The sequence below is a fragment of the Spermophilus citellus genome (genome assembly GCF_964194105.1).
Source record: "Spermophilus citellus genome assembly, chromosome: 2".
Taxonomy (NCBI): Eukaryota; Metazoa; Chordata; class Mammalia; order Rodentia; family Sciuridae; genus Spermophilus; species Spermophilus citellus.
In genome coordinates this window covers 123304573-123312227 of record NC_138183.1, presented here as the reverse complement: position 1 = coordinate 123312227, position 7655 = coordinate 123304573, and the positions used below count along the sequence as shown (strand labels likewise).

At 32.6% G+C, this 7655-nt stretch overlaps 1 pseudogene across 1 annotated transcript; it reads left to right on the top strand.

Annotated features, from left to right (window-relative positions):
• The first annotated feature begins 635 nt into the window (after positions 1-635).
• LOC308642317 (F-actin-capping protein subunit alpha-1-like) lies at positions 636-1622 on the top strand (annotated as a pseudogene). Its single transcript has one exon. The product of its transcript is annotated as an F-actin-capping protein subunit alpha-1-like (transcript).
• The last annotated feature ends 6033 nt before the right edge of the window (positions 1623-7655 follow it).

The following is a 7655-nucleotide window of genomic DNA, read 5'->3' as shown; positions in this document are numbered from 1 at the left end:
AATCAAAAGTACTATAACAGAAATAAACAATGCCACTGATGAATTCATCAGAAGACTGAATATGACCAAAGAGAGAATCAATGATTATAAAGATTTGTCAATGGAAATTTGAAATAGAATATCTATAAATTGTGAGATAATTATAAAAGATACAATCTGTGCATAATGTGAAAATCAGACAAAGAAGACAGAGAAAAATAAACAGAAGAAATCATTAAAATAAATATTAAATAAAGCAGGTGAGAATTTTCTAAAATTAATGACAGATCAAAGAACAAATTCAAGAAGCTCAGATTACACTGAGCAGAATAAATACCTAAGCAAAAGAAAAATCATGCAGGCACACCATATTAAATTTTCAAAAAATCAAAGGCAAAGAGAAAGGATTATAAAAGCTGGGAGGGCACTTGTCTATAGCAGAACAAGGGTATGAATTTTACCAAACGCCTTCCAGGAACTATGCAGATAAGTAGAGAATGGAGAGAAATATTTAGCTTATCAAAGGGAAACAAAAAGGACAAATCTAGAAGTTTGTATCCTGAGAAATCATCCTTAAAAATTAAAAAAAGAATCATCTAAATAGAGGGAATTAATTCCTAGTATATCTGTATTTCAAGAATTATTCATAGAGAGCAGCCCAAGATGACTGACTTCGAGGTTCGGTTGTCAGATGAGGAAAAGGTACCCATAGCTGCTAAATTCATCACTCATGCACCGCTAGGGGAGTTTAATGAAGTATTCAATGATGTCCAGCTACTACTTACAATGACAATCTCCTCAGGGAAGGAGCAGCACATGCATTTGCCCAATAAAACATGGACCAATTCACACCTGTGAAGATAGAAGGATATGAAGATCAGGTCTTAATTACAGAGCATGGTGACCTGGGTAATAGCCTATTTTTAGATCCAAGAAGCAAAATTTTCTTTAAGTTTGATCACTTATAGAAATAAGCAAGTGACCCTCAACCAGAGGAAGTAGATGGAGGTTTGAAGTCTTGGGGAGAATCCTGTGGCAATGCTTTAAGAGCCTATGTGAAAGATAATTATTTCAACAGCTTCTGTGCTGTTTATGCTAAAACTATAGATGGGCAACAGACTATTAATGCATATATTGAAAGCTTCCAGTTTCAGCCTAAAAACTTCTGGAATGGTCGTTGGAGATCAGAGTGGAAGTTCACCATTACACCATCTACAGCCCAGGTGATTGGAGTGTTCAAGATTCAGGTTCACTATTATGAAGATGGCAATGTTCAGTTGCTTCGTCATAAAGATGTACAAGATTTAGTAACCGTTTTGAATGAAGTCCAAACTGCCAAGGAGTTCATTAAAATCATAGAGAGTGCAGAAAATGAATATCAGACAGCAATTAGTGAAAACTACCAAACAATGTCAGACACCACATTCAAGGCCTTGCACCAGCAGCTTCCAGTTATCCTCACCAAAATTGACTGGAACAAGATACTCAGCTACAAGATTGGCAAAGAAATGCAGAATTCTTAAAGGCTGACTGTAGAATTCTTCAGTATGTAGAATGAAAAGTATTTAACATGTGGTTATATGATAAATAAGTGATTTATAAACAAGAGTGATATTTTTCTAGGGCTTTCAAAGTTAACAGATTTTTTTTAGCCTCATGAAATACTTTTGAACCTATAGCATTGACTTCATCTTTTTGTGTTCTCTGCCTTGTATTTTTTTTCTGTTATCACTATATCTACTTGTAAATCTTTTTTCCCCCTTTTTGTTAATTCTGCTACACTTAGTGCTAAAGAGAGATCCATCTATTCTGGAGTCATTTTACTCTTTAGAAAATTTTCCTACCCATGAAGTCCTGTTACTGATTTAGACAGATAATATGCTCAGTACTTTTACCTTGTGCTCCAGAGCACTTCTGGTACTTCAGTGCTTTTTTACTGATCCACCAACAGCCAAGGAGGCTATGCTACAACTTGTAGCTAAATAGAAGACACGTTCATCCTTCTCCCTCTGACTGCTTTGATCATCATTTATAGCATCTCATAACTATAGTTTTCACAAGTTTGGGTTGAGGCTTTTTGGGTCCATTTTGAGGGGAAAAGGAAGTTTTCTGGAAATTCCATGACAGCCAGCTTCTCTGGGGGACACTCATTTTTAAATCCAAAGACTTGAACCATATTCCTTGCACATGGAATACATTTGCTTTCTTCATTCCCTCATCATCTTCTTCCCATTTAGTACCATTGTAGTTATAGACATCTGCATTTTTAGAAGAGTTTATTCATGTATTATTTTTTTAAGTATCCAAGAACTGCAGATATACTGTGGATGTAGTGGAGTATAAAACTTGAAAAATGTAGATGCTGAAGGAATAATAGGTATCTTGCAATTTAACACTTTGTGGCAGGATTATACTATAAGCAGATTAATCAACTCTGTAAATCACAAAAACTTAAAATGAACCAAAGTGAAAAGATAACTTCTAGGCAGTATCTTTCTACTATAACCGCTATTTAAGGAAATATAGTGTTTTCTTCAAAATAAAATTTAAAACTTGTTCCAAATTACTCTTCCTCAGTCTTGCCTGCAAAGAAATCAAGTGTAACTGTAATATAGCAACTCTCCCAGTTATATTGGCAGGTATATGTGTGATCTCAGAATACACAGGTGACATAGATATGATAGGACAACTGGTAATGGTGGATTCATTTACATTGTTTACACTTCTATGACCAGGCCTTAAGGGAAAGTCAGTTTTTTAAAACCAAGTAGTGTCTTCCTACCTGTCTCCAAATATATGTCAAACAAGAAGGGTGTTTGGGCTTCAGCTTTGTCTTTGCTCAGTAATACAGTCAAGCAAGAGTTTGTTTCCAAGTGAATGCTGTGTAAGAATTTTTGCTTATTTCAAATAAAATATATTTGTATTATTTATCATTGAAAAAAGAATTATTCATAGAAATTCTTCAGCAAGGTAAAAATTATATAGATTAGAATGTCAGATTCATAATAAATAAAAAGTTTTGTTTTCATTATTTTGTCTTTTGTTTGTTTTTGATAATATATGTTTTTATTTTTCAAAGGTGAAATATCCAAAGAACTGAGTGTTTAAGTCAGAGTGTAAGTGTATGTTTATTTTTTAAAGAATGGGTAGAATCTTCTCCAAAGTACCATTTTATAACTCTATGAACAATGGACGAGGTTTGAATAATCCTATATTTTTGCTGACATTTGATGATGTCAGAAGGTGTTAAGTGATTGATATTTCAATCTGATAAAATGTCTTAATTCAGGACTTAACACTTTTAATAAGCACACTTCACATTCATTTCTACATATACCTAATCCTTAATGAGAAGTTAACAGAAAGGTCTTTCCTTCAGAACATGGCAAGATAGTGATTTGTTCTTTGTGGTTTTCATGTCATTATCTTAATTCATGAACATTTTTCTCTGTTCTCTTTCCCAGCATATTCCAAGTTTTCTGAAATGACCTTTCTAAATCTGTCTTAATTTCAATTCAACTCATACATAAACATATAAGATGAAGCTATTGTAACTACTGGGGACACCTAATTCAAATGAAGATGACTTGTCCCTAGAAGTAATTAATTATTTTAATAGTTAAGGGCTCTTCTCTTCTCCAGAGATTCCTTGTTAAAGGAATTCCTGTTATATTATAGTCAGTCTCATAGGAAATTGATGTTTGCTTTTATTTGAATGTAGTTTGCATTTTGGGGCACTTTGTAACATATATAATTAATTCCTTTTCAAGTTTTCTTGAATGTTTTTGTCCTACTATAACTAGCACTTCAATGGTGGTCAGTATGAAAAAGTGGACTTTTCTTTTAGTTTCCACCACTGTTGAGGCTTATTGGATGCCTCCATGAAACTGATTGAGCCAAAGAAGTGTGACACAGGGTATTGTAAAAGGACTAGAGATGATAGTAATTGACAAAGGATTTACTCATGTGAACAATGTTTTTATTTCTTAAGCTGGTTTATAGGTAGCCATGGTGTAACTCTTATGTATTTTTATTCTTCAATAACATGTACTGAATTTTTAAATATAAAAATTTATTTTAAAAGCATATGTTTAAGCCTATGGAAATATTATGTACATGGTAATTGTGGGGACAAGTGCATGGAGTACTGCACACATGGCATACTTTAAGGGCTTCTGAGTGGCAAACCACTCCCCTCATGCTAGGCGCATGAGTGGCAAATCCCTCACCCTGTAGGCACAGCCCTGGGCTTGAGGCCATGTGTTGCAGCCTGGTGCTTGCTCCATGGCCCACTCCTTGATTGGTTGTTGCAAGGACAGTTGGCAAGAAATTTTATTGGTGACTGCCTGTTATTTGCTGAGCTACTATCTGAGTGTATATACAGGGTAACTGTGCAATAAAATCAGACCTGCTTTCTGCTTGATCTCTAGAGGTCTTGAATAGCGACTCCGCAGCCACACTCTCCTTTACCCTGTTCCATGGGCCTCCTTGCTGGATGGGAGAGAGCCCAACAGGTAATCATTAATGTTACTTTTAGTCTTGGTTATTTTGGCTTGTTTTGGTAGAATGAGGGATAACATTTTTTGGTCTGCCTAGATTATATTTTCATTCACACCTGGGCATGTTCTAAGAAACTCTGTGGACTGGGTCCTGGACTAGAACTCAACCAGGAGGTTGATATTTTTCCACAGGGATTCCTGGTTAGATCTTCTCCAGGTCAAATTTTTTAATTTTTTTCTAGATTACTTTTTCTTTCTTTTTGCATTTGAAGGTGCATGGAAACACTGTTATGAATAGAATCACCATGTTTGCTACTGGCTGAGAATATATATATTTATGTTTCATAACCTTGATAATTATTCCTGTAAAGGAAAATAAATTTAGCTCTAAATCAGGAGGAAGATGTTAGCCTTGAGTTTGATGGACATAGCTTTTACAATGTATCTTCATTTTATCCCATTTTTTTCTAGAGTTTTAATCATGAATGGATGCTGTATTTTATCAAATGCTTTTTCTATATCTGATGAGATAATCATATGATTCTTGTCTTTAAGTCTATTTATATGATGATTTATACTTATTGATTTCCATATGTTGAATCAATTTTGCATCCCTGGGATGAAACCCACTTAGTCACGGTGCACTATCTTTTAATGTGTTTTTTTATGTAATTTGTCAGTATTTTATTAAGAATTTTTGCATCTATGTTCATCAAGGATATTGGCCTATAATTCAATGATGTATCTTTGTCTGATTTTGGTATAAGGGTGATATTACCAAACTAGGAGCCCTTTAATGGATTAATGGATAAAGAAAATCTGGTATATGTACTCAATGGAGTTTTACTCAGCTATAAAGGAGTATGACTTTATGACCTTTGGACAGAAAATGGATGGATCTGGAGATTATCATACAAAATGAAATAAGCCAATCCCCAAAAACTAAAGGTTGAATGTTTCCTCTGATTTGTGGAAGGTAACCCAAATTGGGGGAGGGGGTTGAAGTTCAGTAGATTAGACAGTGGGAAATGAAGAAAAGGGAGGGAAGATAGAAATAAAAGACAGCGGAATAAATCTGATGTAATTTTCTCATGTACATATATGAAAATAGCACAGTGAATCCTACCATCATGTATATCCACAAGAATGTGATCCTAAATAAAATAAATTTTATGCTTGTATATTTATATCAAAATGAATTCTGATGTCATGTAAAACTAGAAAGAACCAATAAATAAATTTTTTAAAAGGGGGAAGAAAAGAAAAGAAAACATGTGTCTTGTTTTCTGTTTTTTTGTTGTTGTTGTTGTTATTGTTGTTACTGGGAATTGAACTTAAGGATGCTGAATGACTGAGCCACATCTTCAGCCTGGTTTTATTTTGCATTTTTAGATGGGGTCTCCCTAAGTTGTTTAGGACTTCACTACGTTGCTGAGGCTGATTTTGAACTTATGATCCTACTGCCTCAGTGTCCTGAGCCTCTGGAATAACAGGCATAATGAAAGAGTATTACTTTTTTTTCTAATGTCTTTTCTGCACTAATGGAGATGATCATAAGTTTATTTATTCATTTATTTATTTATTTATTTATTTATGTCTTTCTTTTGTTCAATTAATGGGATGTGCTACATTGATTAACTTTCTTATGTTGAATCACTCTTACAGTTATGAGACAAATCCTACTTGGTCATGTTGAATAATCCTTTTATATATGCTGATGGATTTATGGGGAAATATCTTATTGAGAAATTTAGCCTCTGCATCTATAAAGGATATTGTTGTGTTGCTTTCTTGGTATACTTCTGTTTGATTTTGGCATAAATATTGATCTCATAAAATGATTTAGAAAATACCCCTTATTCTTCTAATTTTGAATTCATGAAAGACTGGTCTTAATTCCTTTTAAGTGTTGGGTAGAATTTATAAGCAACTATTTCAGGGCTTTACTTTGTGGGATTTTTAAAAATTTATTTTTAATTCACTGTTATACATTAATTCATTTTTTAATTTCTTTTTGTATCTTTTTCACATACTTTGTCTCTTTCTAGAAATTTGTCCATTAGAACAAATTTATCTAATTTGCTGCACAGTTTTTCATGATGTTTACTCATCATTCTTTTGTAGTTTTCATCTGTAATGTTGGTAGTGATGTCTCCCCTTCTGTTCCTAATTTTAGGCATTGAAGGTATCTGTTATTTCTTTAGTCCACTTAGCTAAAGATTTATTAATTTCTGTTGATCTTTTTCAAGGGCCAATACTCATTTTATTAATTTTATGTATTGTTTTTCTATTATCTGATTAATTTATTTTTTATTTTATTTGAATATTTATTTGAATTTACTTTGGGTCTTTATTTACTCTTCTTTTGCCAATACCTTAAGACCTATAGGAACATTATTGTTTTGAGATCATCATGTTTCATTTTTTAATATGAATATTTGCAGCTATTAAATTTAATAAACATGATAGTTATATTCCATAAACCTCAATATGTTATTTTCTTATTTCCATTAATCTCAAAATAATTTCTATTTTCCTATGATTTCTTTATTGATAGTTTAAGAGGTGTTTTTTTTTTTCTTTCTACACACTTATGAATTTTCTAGTTTTTCTTCTGCTATTGATTTATAGTTTCCTTCTATTATTTCCAGAGAAATGCTTTGAGGATTTCAGTTTATAAAATGCATTGGGACTTCCTCCCTTTCCTACTATGTGTTTTATCTTGGAGAATGCTCTAATTGCACTAGAAAAGAATGTATGTTCTGCTATTAGTATGTGAAAGGGTCCAAGTATTTCTGTTAGTTCTACTTAAAGTGTTTCCAAGTATTTTATTTTCCTGTTGAAATTTTTTTTGTTTTTCAATTATAGAAAGTAATGTGTTGAAGTGTTCAAATAATACAATTTCAGGTACTTTTCTATTCATTTTTCTTAGTTTTGCCTCATGTATTTTAGTACTGTTATTATTATGTATATATGTTTATAATTATTATCTGTTCCTGTTGAGGTCTCACTAAGTTGCTTCAGCATTATAACATATCCATTTCCTTCTTTAACAACAATTCTGTATTAATGTTTGTTTTGTCTGATATAAATATAACCACATTAGCTCTAATTTGGAGACTTTTTGCATTTTATATTTTATTTCATTTTTACCTTTTCAACCTTTGTGTGTCATTA